The following is a 17,500-nucleotide window of genomic DNA, read 5'->3' on the forward strand; positions in this document are numbered from 1 at the left end:
CATTTATATATGGCCGAAACACATGTTTCTGTGGTCTTCATCCACGTCGTCAGTCGGCATACTTTGTCCGTAGAATTATTTTATTCATTTGGGGTTCAATGTTGATGTTCTTGCGTCCTTATATCAATGGCTACCTTTTGAGAATACTCGAGCTACAGCATTGACTGATTTTTTAAAATTTTAATAGTAGTATATCGACGTGCTGATCGGTTTGTTTTTGAGGAAAGTAAACAAATCCTGATAAAATACTGAATCGTTACCCTAGTTCGGGAACCACGTTATACAACCAAATTATGCTATTTCATTCTCTTGAATTTTTCTTTTGCTTAAAATCGTTTAAAATATATTATGGAATTAATCTTTAATGGCTATTTCCGATATTGTCATCAAGATCAAATAATTTAACTTACTCAACCCTAACACCGACTATATCCGTAGTTTACCGGGTAACGTTTACCCCATGCCTATTTATTACATTTCCTGAACCAACTTATAGGCGTAGTATCAAAGCTAATGTTCTTAAATTTTACACGTTAATGGTAGTTGAATAATACTATTTATGTACATGCTCATTTTCAATACATTTTTCCAATTTTGAAAAGTAGTAAAAATGTCTAGGATTGAGTGAGTTAATCCTTGAATAGCACAAAGACTTTGGTTTGACAGCTGATGATAACATCTTGAATTTACAGAAAAGACTTTCAATATGGTCAAGTATAGGTAAAGGACGTAGACCGATGATAACCTTATAAATCACATACGAATGATAACAACAACATTGTATACCTGTCACAGTGTAGATTGCGGTGATCACGAGCAGCCCCACAATGGCTAGATACATATCATACCAGTGGCCATCTGAATGAAGAATACACCAGCATACATATCAACCTAAGGGGAGGATGACACACCATTTATCATTGAGATTTTCCATTTCAACCTCATATTATAAAGATGACTTTGAATTGAATCGAGTTGTAAAAAGTGAAACAATTTATTTGTCACTATAACATTTTTATTTATACACATCAATACTAAATGCAGCAATGTGGTCTAGTGGTATGGCACCCGCTTTCGGATCGGAAGGTCCTGGGTTCGAGCCTTGCTCGGCACATAGTTGAGTCCTTGGAAAAGGCTCTTTACTCACATTCTTTCACCGTATTCAGGTGTAAAATGAGTACCTGGCCGTGAATAGCGTTGTCTCTGTCAGAAACAAAATTGTTACATCGCCACAAGGTGTCATGTCTCGTTCTACATGTTACGTGTTGATGTTGGTCAGGGACCCCCTGTAAAGCGCTTTGAGTACATATATTGCGCTATATAAAAGCTAAAACAAATAATAAAGAAGCCACTGTTAATCGTTTTATCACAACTCGTAAAGATATTTCATTCAATAAACATTGAATTTTGTTTAGAAATCAGTCTTTACTCAGTCCCATTGATAATATAAACAAAGTCAAAGGAAATTCATGATTACAAATAATAAAAGACTGTAAACTAGATTATGTAACAACAAACCCTGTAACTTTTCATAAGGATGTCTTTAACTTTAACCACGAAGTCGGAATGGGCATGATCTATAGATAGTTCGAAGATGACGTCACTCAGGTCTTTGTTATTGTTTTTTGCCATCCGCGTTTATGAGTAATGCTCACTGAACTGTATTAACCCGACTATAAACGTTCATCGACACACACAGTTTTGTGTGTTGATCCGTTATACTTCCGGATGGCAATGTTATGAGCTTCTAAGCCAAGTGCATACTATCTATATTCCCTTTCCATGTATTCGAGGTCATTGGACACATTGCAAAGTGTGCTCAAAATGACCCACATAGTGAAAAGTGTTCACAGTTTTTGAAAGATCTAACATCACGATTGGTCATTTTGTTGAGCTTGACTTATGTGTATGTTTACAACTTTCATAAACAAAGCAGCCTGTTTACATTTATTGAGAAATGTCCAATCGTTTTACAGCAACAAATCATGTTATCAATGACTAGGTTGGACGAAAACATGAATATAGATCGCTCCCATTAAAAGAGTTATTAACATTAGAATTTTGAAATATCTTTGCGGAGGTGTAAAATAATATAGTATGGGGAGAATTCATTTGTCATAGATTATATCCCTTAGTTATATCCAAAACAGTTATATCGGTATCAGGAGGACAACTCATAAGGAACCAATATTTGAAAGGGCTTGATAAATTTTAAGAGTGAAAAAAACTCACTAATCACACAATAAAGAAAAAACAATAAGCCACAACACTTGGATTCAGTCCGAAATACGCTTCAACAGTCGTGACGTCACTTCCCCCGTTATGACTCATAGTAACTTAGTAACTGGCTCTAAACTATCAGAAAGATGGCGGATGACCTTATGAAATACTTCTCCGACGAGCATAAAAATGTATCCAGAGGAGTAAAACATTATAAATCTGATCATGTGTTGACCTTTATACATTCTGATCACATGACATATGAACAGTTCTAGCCAGCTTGAAGAATAAAAAGTACCGATTTTCTTTGTTTAGAACCACGCTGCTCGTCGTTGCTGGGTGACATGACGTCAGACTATTGAATCTAATTAGTGGACCCTTGTAGTTATTATACAGTCAGTGGTCAAATGACTGAAGTATGTAAGTAAACGCATTTTTGGTCAAAAATTACAATCTATAGATAGAACGAAGTTGACGTCACCGGGTGTTTGTTATTGTTTTTGCCATCCGCGTTTCTGAGTAATTTCACTTAACTGTATGACTAGACTATAAAAGTTCATGGCTACACCGAGATTTGTGTGTTGGTCTGTTATACTTCCGGAGATCAATGTTGTGAGAATCTTAGCCAACCGCAGACTATCTATAGATAGTATGCGCTTGGCTAAGAAGCTCATAACATTGCCATCCGGAAGTATAACGGATTAACACACACAACTGTGTGTATCCATGAACGTTTATAGTCAGGTTAATACAGTTCAGTGAGCATTACTCATAAACGCGGATGGCAAAAAACAATAACAAAGACCTGAGTGACGTCAACTTCGAACTTTCTATACAATGATGTTTGGAAAGTGTAGTAAATACAATGGAATAATATCTGTGTTTGGTGTTGCTTTGCAATGACAAAACACTTTGTTTCATTTGGCCAGAAACTTTTACTTCACATATCGATAAGTTAAAATAACCTCGATTTGTGAGAAGAGACGAAACCTCAGTCTTATAAGTCACACCAGTCAATGGATGAATTTATATTGGTCTGTTTAAAATGAAAAAAGGTGTTTTGTCAGTGTGCAATAGACTGGGTGAGATGACCGAGTACACAATGTATTGCACATTCGTCATGAGAATCCAGGTTCTACTCCATCTGGCATTTAAAAATTTAGAAAAACCCTCCCTTCCCTTGCCCCACAAAACTTACAGATATTTTTGTGACAATGTACAAGGCCATGGCAACAAATGCCAGGTAAATCCTCATCCTAATACCGCCAAATCTCGCCCCGAGATACTCTGGCATGGTGAAAACCTATGTAAATAAATGAAAAACAATTACAGTATCGTATATCTAACCTACATTTCATTTCCATGTGATACATTAGGGAGCAGGCACTAGTGTTAGTCTATTATTAAGATCTGAGAAAGTATTATGAAACAGTGCAGACTAAGCAAGAAAGAAAAATACAAGACAAAAACTATCGAAAATAAATCGGCCAGCCTTGACTTGAGATCACACCCCATATCTCAGAAGTCTGAGGTTCAATCCCTAGATGAGGCAGGTCGATGATTTATCTCTATTATTGTAACACGCCTGACCGGCGAGTCTTGATTTGTTGGCTCTTTCATTTACGTGTTTTGAGTGATTTTTATCTGACATTTCGCCTGGATTTTAATACCATCTGATTTGTGATAGTCTTGTGGTTTTATTGATATACATTTTAACGATTCTAACAGAGGATTTTTCTAAAATTTTAAAATTTAAGTATGGATTTTCCAAAGTCGAACATAGTTTTAAACTGCTATTTGTTTACAGCCATATTGGAAACTTTATTCACTGTGCTATATTTTACAACTTTTAACAACTACCGTGTACATCGATCTATTTATAATACTAATTTTATGAACAGACTCAGAGGGGGGTAGACGAAAACAACGCCCTATAACCACCGTCATTGGTCATCGGCCAACCCCACGCCCGCTCCCCCTACGACCTCGATCCTCGCTTCAATTTATCAACACTCGTCCCCCATCCAATCTAATCACTTCAATGAGTAATCCTCACCGTTCCTTGTCAAATGTCAACACTGTCCGTGACAGTCAGTATGAAATTAACGACCACCATGACAACAACTCGCAGCAACAGCACCGTCTTGAGCAACAACAACAACAACAACAACAACAACAACTTGCACGTAGTGATCATACCAGTTTAAAAATTGGATTACTAAATGTAAGATCGTGTCGTAATAAAACTCAAGACATAATCGACATTATTGAAGATCATAAAATTACTATTTTTGTCATCTTGGAAACATGGCTTAATCATTCATATGATGATCCAATTATGAAAGCAATTACACCCGAAGGCTTTTGTATTAAATCATTTCCACGCATTGGGAGGAAAGGAGGTGGAATTGCAATTATTTACAACTTGTCACTCTTTGACAAGATATCATTTCACCATGATAATTTTAGAAGTTTTGAATACGCTGGATTTGCCATTCATGAAAATAATTTTAAAAAGTCGTTTCACTGTGTCTACCGCCCACCACCAAGCCAACAAAACAAAATATCAACAATTGAATTTTTATCTGAGTTCGGAGAATTTATGTCTATGCAATCCATTAACAAAAAGCATAATATTTTTATGGGTGATTTTAACATTGATTATTTCGGAAACAAAAATGAATCGAAAGTATTTCGGGAGATTATTGACACAAACAACTATATTCAACTTGTAAGCGGTCCTACAAACAGCCACACGATAGATCATGTCATTACAGACATTGAACATTCTCTCTCTTCACCTGTCTCAAATATTGATAAATTAATCTCGGACCATCATTTAATTGTGTTTTGCGTTTTATTTCCAATGAAGCACGAAGTAAAAAAGATGATAACATCTCGTAATTTGAAGAATATAAACATGAACATTTTTAAACAAGACCTTGACCATAACGTTAAAAATAAACATGATGCGAATGGTCTCCACGAGTCAATTGTTGGTACGGTGGACAAGCATGCTCCCTTAACAACTAGAGCAGTAAAAGTGAGACGTCAAGCACCCTGGTATAATACCGAAATAAAATTGAATGGATTAGCCAGGAGGCGGGCAGAAAGAAAATGGCTCAAGTCCAGAGATGCTGTCGATAAGAAGCGATACATCGCGGCTAGAAATGATGCAAAAGCCGTCAATTTCAGGGCCAAAAAGAAATTCTATGAAGGAAGCCTTAAAAACGTGGGACGTTCGACACAATTCTTTGCCTTGACCAAGGAACTGCTGGGACAACAGACGCAACCAGCTCTCCCATCTTTAATCGATCGTGCAGATCTACCAACTCGCTTTGGTCAATATTTTAAAGAAAAAACGGATACCATCAGGAAAGAACTGTCGTCTGAATCGATCCATACAACATTTGACACGTTTCATGGTGATTCATTAACACATTTTTCAAAGATTACTGAAGCTGACTTATGTGACTTATGCATTATGTCGTCTCCAACTAAAAGTTGTGATTTAGACCCCTTAAATACTGCCATTTTAAAAGATGCATTGATGTAATTTTAACACCATTTACATGTATTGTTAATAATTCGTTGCAGTCAGGTGCTGTATCAGACATTTACAAAGTTGCTCATGTCAAACCCCTTTTGAAAAATCCTGATCTCGATAAAGAGAACTTAAAAAACTATCGCCCTGTCTCTAATCTTCCTTTTCTCTCTAAGATCTTAGAAAAGCTTGTTTTGAAACAATTACTGTCTCATCTTAAAAATAATTGTCTTGAAGAAAAATTTCAGTCTGCTTATAGGCAACATCATTCGACGGAAACCGCACTTGTTAGGGTTGTTAATGATCTCCTCTCTGTTATAGACAATGGTTCATGTTCTTTGCTGAATTTGCTTGACCTATCGTCTGCTTTTGATACTATTGATCACAATCTTCTTCTCAAACGTCTTGAAATTACTTATGGTGTGTCTGGTGCAGCGCTTGATTGGTTTAGGTCATATTTGTTTAATCGTAAACAGATTATTACGGTGGATGAATATAGATCGGAGGAAATCTTTCTTGATTGTGGGGTTCCCCAGGGTTCAGTACTTGGACCCGTTCTTTTTGTTTTGTACGTTGGCCCTCTGTCTAAAATCATCAGAAGTTTTGGTCTGTCTTACCATCAATACGCTGATGATACGCAATTGTACTGCGTTTCCAATACGAGAAATTTACAAGAAGTATCAGCCAATAGTAAAAATTGTATCCAAAGTGTTAAGAAATGGATGAATGAGAACAGACTGAAACTGAATGATGATAAGACGGAGGTGCTGTATGTGGGGAACAGGAAGTGGAAAAGTGAAACAGATTTGAAGTTGGGGGATGCCTCTATTCAAATTGTTGACAAAGTGAAAAACCTTGGCACATTCTTAGACTCTGGACTGTCGATGGAGCATCAGGTTAATAATTTGGTTAGATCTCTCTTTTTCCAACTAAAAAAGATTGCTTCCATTAGACGGTTCATATCTGAGGATGTGACCAAGCACCTGGTTGTGTCCCTCGTACTATCGAAATTGGATTATTGTAATGCTCTGTTGTTTGGCGTTTCGCAATACAATCTGAAACGTCTTCAGATTGTCCAAAACAGCGCTGCCAGACTAGTATTCATGAAGCGTAGGTGCGACTCTGCCGGACCTCTACTTCATGACCTGCATTGGCTGCCTGTTGGGAAAAGAATTAAATTCAAAGCTTGTGTTTTAGTGTATCGTTGTCTTGAAGGTACTGCCCCTTCCTACCTTTCAGAACTAATTGAAAGATATTCAAAACCCCGCCCCTTACGTTCGGCCAGTGATTCCACAAAACTAGTTGTCCCTCGAATTCGGAAAAATGCTGGAATGAGATCCTTTTCTCATTTCGGACCCTCTATTTGGAACGCCTTACCGCAGAGCATTCGTGAAAAAGAATCTTTGTCTATGTTTAAACGTTCGCTTAAAACATATTTGTTTCGATTTTAGTAGATGGTATGAGAAGCAAGATAGGTTTGGTTTGTGTTGTGTGTTGTGTTGTGTGTGTGTGTATGTGTGTGTGTGTGTGTGTGTGTGTGTGTGCTTGTGTGTGTGAATGAGTATGTTTCAGCCAAAGTAATTTGTAATTTAAGCGCTTAGAGTCTGGTGTCTCGGAGTTATAGCGCTATATAAGTTTTCAGCATTATTATTATTATTATTATTATTATTATTATTATTATTATTATTATTATTATTATTATTATTATTATTATTAAAGATGTTTGTAGCATATTGAAGCACTTCCAGACAGATTCTGATAGAGAATGATGGGATGCATCATTAACAAATAAGTTAAATAAAATGCATGCATACATTTATTGATCGCATCGAAAAAAAAAAGAATGAGATTCACTAATGTTTATTTTATTCAAAACATCTTGATATTGTTAAATGTTTTGTTTTTAATAAGTTCATAAAGTAGATTAGGGACTTAATTTGTTATAGATTTGATCCTCATTTATAATAATGAAAACACTAAAGTATATGTTTCAGTTGAATGTCATCAACAGAAATGGTACCGAAAGTGAAGAATAAAATAACTTACCCCAGAGGATAAGTAAATAGGTAAAAACACCCATCCTAACAGCACAAGGAGAATTACCGCCTGTTGTGGAGCATATATTTTAAAAAAACAAAGACAAATTAGCGTCACTTTTAAATAATGATATCTTTCAAGTTTTAACAATTGCTGGACTACATGGATGTATTTATCAATCAAAATATGAAATCATTGTCAATTGAAATAAAATCCGAGGCTATTAACAAGTATAATTGATGATGAGTATTTTGTTGAGGTAAAAAAAAACCCCAACAAACAGTTACATTATGAGATCCATTTAGAATTAAACGATCGATGACACTCTTAATCATCATCATATCTTGTCGCGCCAGTGAGTCAGCCAGTCCTGGGCAGTCTGGTTGCATTCCCTCAGGTCAGCATTGGTGCAGTGAGGTCCCAGCGAGCATTCGGACAGGATGTGGTCCATGGTCTGTCTGGGGTGACCGCATGGGCATTCAGTGCCCGGTGAGATTTTCCATTTAAAGAGGTTGGTGGCGGTGTTTCCCACCTTTGCTCTAGCTCTGTTCAACGCCACCCAGTCTTTTCTCTTGAGGTCTGTGCCTGCTGGGAGCTTTTCTGTTGGGGGCTGGAGGGCATCGTTTGCTGTCTTGTCCCATTCTACCCATTTGTCCAGGCGGTAGAATGCTGAGTGGTCTGGGTGAAGGCTCTCTACTGTGAGGAAGCTTTTCTTAATCAGATGTGACAATCAAATCAAATACTTTTTTGGGATTTTTTATATAGCTAGCGCAATATCCACTAAACGTGCTCAAAGCACTTTACAAGGAGTCCCTAGCCAACAGCAACACTTAATATGTAGGACGAGACATGACGCCTGTTAGGCGATATTACAATCTTTTTCGGACAGATAACGCTTTTAACGGCCAGATACTCATTTAACACCTGAATACGGTGAGAGACAGTGAGTAAAGAGCCTTTGCCAAGGATTCAACTATGCGCCGAGCGAGGCTCGAACCCAGGACATTCAGATCCAAAACAGAGTGTTATACCACTAAACCACATAGCCGCACAAAATACTTGTCAACTAATGATTATTAAGTAGTTAAAAACAACTCCTTTTACCTTACCCCCCCATTCAAACAAAACCACTGCTATCCCAGAGGCGGCCCCACTTCCTGCCAGACCAATGAAGTGCTCGCTGCCAATGTTACTTGCAAATAATGATGCCCCAATCTGAAGAAGAGAAAAAAAACCCAACCAAAACAAAAACAACCCCCATAGATACATTTTATAATTTGATGACTCATTTTCTTTGCTTATGATAATTTTAAAATCTGCGTGAAAAGAAGGTCGTGTTAATGTTTTTGGTTATATTAGTAACCGTTCTTTTTTCTCTCCGTTTTTAGAAGCGGGTTGACCCTGAGTGTCAAAAACAAAATTCCTAAATAAGACAGTGACTTAATGCTAATCTTTTTCGAACAGTAGATGCCATATATTATCCACGGATTAGACATAGTTGATTTTATATAGCGCAATACCCACTAAAATTTCACAAAATGTTTTACAAGTTTAGTGTATTGTGTGCAGTTTAGAGTAAAATATGTTTTATTTGGCAGGGAGAAGAGGGATTTGCCTAAAGGCACGAAAAGGTACTTCCATGAATTATCAGTTTTCGAGTCATATCAATGAAAAATCAGAAAAATTACAGACTTTGTATTATTTTAATGTCAATGTCCATCTATGTTAAGCAAGAAATAACAATGTGAAATTGAATGTAAGCTTCAACTTAATTAAGCAAAACCCCCAGATAAAATGGACGTTTCGATTTCCCCTTTATCAACAAAAGGATGAATGAAACACTACAGATGACTGAGATTATCTCATTCATCTGTAGTGTTTCATTCATCCTGTTTGTTTATCTTATTTATTTCTTCGAGCTTCGAGCAGCAACATTTACATTATATATGTTGAGCATATTACTAATTTTTAAAAACAAATAGGTGGACAATTTTTTAAAAACAAATAAATGAATAGGTCAATAAAGAGATGAATAAATGGAAAAATAGAATATGAATATGAATAAATGATTAAATGAATAAATAAATAAATCAGGTCAGTACAAAAACAAAATATCATGCATACCGGTAGCCATGTCATAGTCCGGCCTGCCAGAAAATACCCCTGAACACTCTCTCTGTTTTTACGGAATATTGTCTGTTTTAAAGAAAACAGAAAATAAATACGTTACTAATACCATCTACTACCGCCACCACGGATTTGATTGCTACAACACTATTAAATGTATATATATATATATATATATATATATATATATATATATATATATATATATATATATATATATATATATATATTCTAATATTTTTCGAGATTTTTTTTTCCGCGCATCGGGTACACACACACACACACACACACACACACACACACAAACATACATACACATACACACGCACACACAGGCACCCGCCATATATATATATATATATATATATATATATATATATGTATACATGGGGGGGGGTGTGTCTTTGTGTGTGTGAGTGGAATCTGCTTTTGTATATGTATGTGTAGAATCATAATCATTGTCATCGTCATCATCATCGTCATCATCATTATCATCATCATCATCATCATCATCATCATCATCTTCATCATCATCATCATCACCATCATTATCATGCAGTACTTTAAAGATTATAGTTTCCATCAATCGAGGCTTACCGATAATCCGACGATCAAAACCACGAGAAAGTAGACTCCAATAACGGTGTAATCCGCCCAATGCGATATTCCAGCTTTCATTTTCTCCTAGGTAAACTGCGACAAATACGTCATGCATAAGCTCGATCACTCCGGCTACAAGTCTACTGAGATATCTAAAGCAATGAAGGTTTAATAGTTCATTAAAAAGATAAGCAGAAACTTTGCAACCTGACACACCAATTGAATTAATAAATTATATACTCTTTGAAATGTAGCTGTTATGTTGTGCAATATCCACTAAACGTGCTCAAAACGCTTTACAATGAGTCCCTAGCCAACAACACTTATCATGTAGGATGATAAATAGGTGATATTACACTTTTTTAGACAAAGACACGCTGTTAAAGACCAGGTACTTATTTTACACCTAAGTAGGGTGAGAGAATGTGAGTAAAGAGTCTTTTCCAAGGACTCAGCTATGCGCCGCTTAGAGCGGGATTCGAACATTGGACCTTAAGATCCTAAGGTAGGCGTCATACCCCTAGAGCACATAGACGCACAATGGTAATGATTACATGAATGATTGATCAAATGTGAAAAGTGATAATCATGACGAATATAATATGATCAAAATAAATATGGTGTCGTTTGCTCAACGTTCTCAATCTCGGCTTGTCAAATATGTCAAGCTATGATATGCATGGTCAGTGGTCGGAAAGATCACTGTGACCATCCAAAATGTTGACCCCGGCGTTGGGTCCTTGGGAAAGACACTTTTGATGATGATGATGATGATGATGATGATGATGATGATGATGATGATGATGATGATGACATTGTTGAAGATGACGATGAAATGACAATGATGATGAGACTACTATGTAGAAGATTATATGCTTAAAGGCGTCTATGAACTTGAACTATCTTATTTTGCATTACATATGAGAGGAGAGAAAACCAACTGTGCGCATTTTGTAAAATTGATGCGTTTTATTCTTATTCTTATTCTCTATTCCAACTTAATCACAAAAAAAGATTATTTAGCATTGTCCCCCTAAAATGCACACCTAGAAATACCCTTGAAAAGCACTGTGAAGAAACAGCAGAAGACTTACTTCCGTACGTTCTCAGGTAACAGTATAACACTCACATATTTATTATAAGCTTAACGGGAAGCAGAAGTCGTGACGTCACGCCTTCCTCTCTTCCGATTCAAAACTCATTGGAAGTGTGTAACCAGTCCTCCTGAGGACTAACAATGAATAGATTATACACACATGTGCAAAAGTAACTTGACTCTTGTTTTGAATCAATTCATTTGAGATTTAAAAGACATAATTGGACAAATGTTATATCAACAATACTACAGAAATCACAACCCAAAGAACACAAGTTGGATGGCTCTGCTTCGGATAAAGATGGAAAATTGGACTCAACATGGAAAATTGGACTCCACATGGAAAATTGGACTCAACAAAGTCAGTACAGCGTATGGTCACATTTCCAATCACTGCTCGGACAAGTCTCTCAATAGAATTTATGAAGGGAGTTATGTTATTTTCTCTGATGTCATTCCATTATGTTTCAGCAATATTCCAATGTTCATAAGCATTCTCTGGTTGGCACTAATGTTTCCCTTCTAGGTGTTTTGAGGAGATATACAGAAGTGCTCAATAAGGTTGAGTCTAGGTTTACAACTAGCCACACGAGCACCGAGGTCCCATTCTCAGTTAGTAAAGGTTGCACAGAAGGCCTTATCGTTCTGAGTCCAGCGATTGCAAGTCTTCCCAGCATTGTCCAACTTTAGATATTGTTTTCCACGGCGTTGTCAGAGGCATAATCAGAGGTGTTGGTAGAGTATCGAGCAAATGTCCGACCTCCATTGACCGGTGTTACTAGGGGTTGTCATGTCCCCCTTTGACCCCTAACATGTCCTTTCGTAGTTGAACTTTGCTATAATAGAAGAGCAGGTAACTCTAACATCTACTGGCCGTTTCCACGAATATGGCCAAGTAGACAAGCTCTCTCTCTCTCTCTCTCTCTCTCTCTCTCTCTCTCTCTCTCTCTCTCTCTCTTCGAAGCTCAACTAATTGAAATAAAAGTAATTATAAACTGCATTCAGAGAGCTACACAACGTTTGGGACAGGACCAACATCCTTAAAATTAATGAAAATAAAAGAATACGCCTTAACGAAGCGCTAGTGCTGCCAATCCTTATGTACAACTGTGGTACGTGGGGTCTTACAAAAAAAAAAAGAATTTGGACACCCTGGACTCCCTTCATCGCAAACACTTGAGACGAGTTATTGGGGTACATTGGCCAGAAAAAAGTCAGTAATGAGGATGGATATGAGATGTAGAGTACTACCAGTCAGTACACGAATACACAAACAAAGATGGAAACTGTTCGGATACGTGCTCCGACGAAATAAATATATTCCAACACAAACCTCGATGGATGATTATTTCAAGCAAGGAGCAAAATACAGAGGGCGTACACCAATTTCGCTTCCAACAACATTGAATCAAGATCTAAAAAATGTCAAATATATTTAGATACAACAACCGAAGAACACAAGGAAACATCCTATTGCCTCAGCACCTTAACACACATGATGACATTCAAAAGCTAAGAACATTGGCACTGGAAACAAATTACTAACTGGATATTAGAAACAGACAAACACACAGATTCACGGTAAGCATCCATAGAGAAAGAGCAGCCATATTCATTCATTCATAAAATTGTTTGACAAAGAAAATATTGTTTTTGGTTTTATAATAGCAGATAATTTGTAAACAGAAGAAGACAGCATGGCGATTTCAATTAGGGCTCGTTGATGAGAAAGGATTATTTCGAGAAAGTAAGAACTTGCGTTTTCACGATTGTCACCCAAACATTTCTAATGATTTTTTTAATGCGTCATTTCCGAAATTGAAATACCAAGTTGTCTTACAAACATATTTACCATCCCCGCTATGATTGACAGATTGCAATAAGCATCCATGTGGTTTTATAATTGTTCTTTTAAATTATATAAAATGTTTGACTCCAACACATAGTTTAGCAATAGTAATTTAGCGTATAAAAATGTAAAGTTTCTTTTGCACGCGTGTAAATATTGAATCAAAAGGTGGCATATTTATTATAGTAACAGGGTGTGTAGGCAGATTCTTATGATTACGAGGCGTAAAAGAGCGCTGATGGATAACACAAATATTTGGCAGTGCTATTGATGCAATGCGTTTAGGTAAAAACTCACAATAATCGCCAGCGGGATATAACGTATCAATGCACAAAACGATTTGTAACCATGAACGATGATAGTCTGAGTGATATAATTTAGTGAGAACTAATAATTAAAACGGCTTTCTAAAAACAATTCCAAAGATCTGAGGGACGTCAATTTTGCTCCTTCTATTGGATAAAGCCATGAGATATACAACTACTATGAGCTAAAATGTTTTGTATGCTATCCTGATATTATAGTAGGTATGAGAAAAACAAAATCCAAGACGGAATATTCAAAATTAACATTGAGAATCTCTCCGTTTGACCACCAATATATGAAACACCAACCACACATGTATCTGTCTCCTTATCTCGATATAGGACACTTATGACTTTACCTTTTGAACTGCGAAGTGTGTGTGCGTGTGGGTGTGTGTGTGTGTGTGTTTGTGTGTGTGTGTGCGCGCGTCCGATGGATGTGCATACAATAGTTTGGTCTGCGTTGTTTGTGTGGTCATTTAAAGGTAGATGTTCCTGATCTCTATGGTAATACGACATGTACTCACTGGTCCTGCCGGCCATAATCTCAACTATCGTAGGACAAAACTATGCGTAACCTTTAACGTATATATATATATATATATATATATATATATATATATATATATATATATATATGTTCTATTGATGCTATGCTTTAAAAGTAAATACTCACATCTAATCGTCAGATGAAACATATCAATACACAAAACTATTAGGTTGTTCAATATATTTTGCCGCTTAAAAAAAACTCTTCGCATTGAAAGGCAGTCCTAATACATGTCACATACCAATTAAAAATTCTGGATGTCAGTTTCATAATGATTTATTCATTTTTTTTAAATAAGAAGAAATTCCCATTCACGTCTATGCACTTGTGCCAATGCCCGGGTAGTCACACAGCAGTTTCACCTTAGGGTGCCAGCATCACTGTTGATCATAAGGGCGTCCGACATTGTTCCGATAGTTTAGAGCCAGTTACTAAGTTACTATGCGTCATTACGAGGGAAGTGACATTGCGACTGTTGAAGCGTATTGGCAACAATGGACTGTTTGGCGCTGAACAAAACTGAACACACACCAGGTGATAGCCCAATTAACGAATTAGTAATCAAACAACACGAAAAGGTGTGTTAGGGTTGTCACAAGGTGTTGACAGGAAGTTCAATTATTATTATTATTATTATTATTATTATTATTATTATTATTATTATTATTATTATTATTATTATTATTATTATTATTATTATTATTATTATTATTATTATAGGACAGACCGTATCCACAAATAGTGCTCAGGGGTGCTTTACAATAGTTTTTTTTTTTTGGTATCACACAAGTTCATTCATTCGACTACGAAATCACCACAACAGTCACACACACACACACACACACACACACACACACACACACACAAACATCTTGATCGAAGTTCACATAGAATCACGAAAAGCAGAATGAAAAATATTTGTTTTTAAATGCCGTTTGAAGACTGGTAAACTTTCACATTTCGGGTTTTAGGTGGTAAAGAATTCCATATGATTGGAGCCGAAAATGCAAAACCACGCTCAGCAAACTTTTTTCTTGGGATGTTTTTCTCCATTAGCAAAGAACTGGCGGATCGCAGAGATCGAGTTGGTCTATATTGCCGCACAAGGCATTCAAGGTATTCAGGTGATGTATGAACGCAATTGGATTCAGTAGTCAGATGTCACGCCGCCCGGCAACGGCGGCCATCTTGGTTCTAAACAAAGAAAATCATTACTTTTTATTCTTCATGCTGGCTAGAACTTTTCACATCCCTTGTGATCAGAATGTGTAAAAGTCAAAACATGATCAAATTTATGGTTTTTTTCCCCTCTGGATACGCTTTTATGCTCGCCGGGGAAATAGTTCATACTAATAGTTCAATGGCGTCCGCCATTGTTCCGATAGTTTAGAGCCAGTGTTACTAAGTTACCATGCGTCATTAGGAAGGAAGTGACGTTACGACTTTTGAAGAGTATTGTAAGCAAAACATGCGATTTTGTATATTATTATATTCGTGAATAAGTGGTCTTCAAGTGGTCAATATAGACAGGTATTTTATAAAGAACACGACTCTAGGTCGCGTCAGGGAGGTTTTCGTTATATAGAGGTAATATATAAAGAAAAAAAACAAGGATGCAACCAGAGCTGGCCGTTATGTAGGTGTTGTCGTTATATGGTGGTGGTTGCTAAGGCAGGAATGATGGCATCATACTATGTGAAGCAATTTTAATTCTTGTCACTTTAAGAAACTAGAAAACTATATTATCAATTTTCCTCCACACAAGATGAAAACTTAACACGTCTCATATTTCTGACTATAAATTCAGATTTCCATATATCTGCCAAGCAGCCCCGACATAATAACATTTTAAAGGGAGGTTTCACGTATGACATATCAAATCTTTTTCTTTTAAGCTGAGATTTCATGTTGCGCATGTTTCGTTAAATGAGTTCAAAAAGTCCTTTACAGGGGACCAGGGCTATAGCAACTCGTGGAATATGATACCAGACATGTCTCCGGTACGGAACTTTGATAATTAATTATCTTTTTGGACAAAGACAACGTTGTTGCCTGCAGCATCACTGTGAACTGTGACTTTCAAGACAACAGACTTTTGCATTTATATCAACGGATAGGGTTAAGGATTCTAATTTTGGAAACCCGAGAATGCCCGAATGTCGTATGTGTTGACTTTCTTGATTTCTTCGCATTCTCAATAAAATTATTATTATACTTTGTCTTGCAACGGAATGAGGAAATGGCGGGAGAGAGAGAGAGAGAGAGAGAGAGAGAGAGAGAGAGAGAGAGAGAGAGAAAGAGGGGGAGAGAGAGAGAGAGAGAGAGGAGAGAGAGAGAGAGAGAGAGAGAGAGAGAGAGAGAGAGAGAGAGAGAGAGAGAGAGAGAGAGAGAGAGAGAGAGAGGTAGGAAAGAAAACAAAATGAAAGGGAAAGAAAATAGAAAAGAATAAATATGGATGAGAAATTTAAAGAAAAGATAATACTAGACAATACTATCTAGTATCTAGTACTGTTTTTGCCTGCATATCAGGTCACACAAATGTAACCTTGAGGTCTGTGACGTTACACATGTTGGAGTTCACAGTTATGCTTACCGGCGAGGTACTCAATTTGGGCTTGTGCATTGTAGATAATAGAATACAAGTTAAGAGCCTCCTCTTAACACTCAACTTTGAGTCGCCTATAGTAGGAATCGAACCAGGGGCCTTACGGCTAGATTCCGTGTGTCGTTCAATTTGACCACAAAGCCTATAAACTTGTTTTGTCTTTTCAAGTGCGTTCGCCTACTTGTTTTTTTTTTTAACTACGTGCACGTAATATAAATTATTGTTAAGTCCGATAACGGAAAACAATGTACGGCTTTATCAAGCAACAGTGTTGTGAAAAGCATTACATATTTGTGCGGCTATATGGTCTAGTGGTATGCCACTCGCTTTCGGATCGGAAGGTCCTGATTTCGAGCCTCGCTCGGCGCATAGTAGGAGTCCTTGGAGAAGGCTCTTTACTCACATACTATCACCATACTCAGATGTAAAATGAGTACCTGGCCGTTAGACAGCGTTGTCTCTGTCCGAAAATAAATTGTAATATCGCATAACAGGCGTCATAATATACCGTCCTACATTTTAAATGCTTCTGTTGGCTAGGGACCCCTTGTAGAGCGCTTTGAGCAC

The 17,500-nt window shown here is 36.9% G+C and overlaps 1 pseudogene across 1 annotated transcript in view; it reads right to left on the reverse strand.

The window, feature by feature from the left end:
* LOC144972073 (sodium/myo-inositol cotransporter 2-like) overlaps positions 1 to 10,900 on the reverse strand; it is a 30,055-nt pseudogene extending 19,155 nt beyond the window's left edge. Inside the window, exons 1-6 of the transcript XR_013645254.1 lie at positions 10,526 to 10,900; positions 9,926 to 9,997; positions 8,906 to 9,016; positions 7,811 to 7,870; positions 3,419 to 3,523; positions 787 to 891 (exon numbers count right to left, since the gene is read on the reverse strand). The product of XR_013645254.1 is annotated as a sodium/myo-inositol cotransporter 2-like (transcript). The remainder of the gene's footprint in view (positions 1 to 786; positions 892 to 3,418; positions 3,524 to 7,810; positions 7,871 to 8,905; positions 9,017 to 9,925; positions 9,998 to 10,525) is intronic.
* Positions 10,901 to 17,500: the final 6,600 nt, after the last annotated feature.

This window comes from Berghia stephanieae, chromosome 4 (assembly GCF_034508935.2).
Source record: "Berghia stephanieae isolate SIO BIC M18660-M18661 chromosome 4, UCSD_Bste_1.3, whole genome shotgun sequence".
Taxonomy (NCBI): Eukaryota; Metazoa; Mollusca; class Gastropoda; order Nudibranchia; family Aeolidiidae; genus Berghia; species Berghia stephanieae.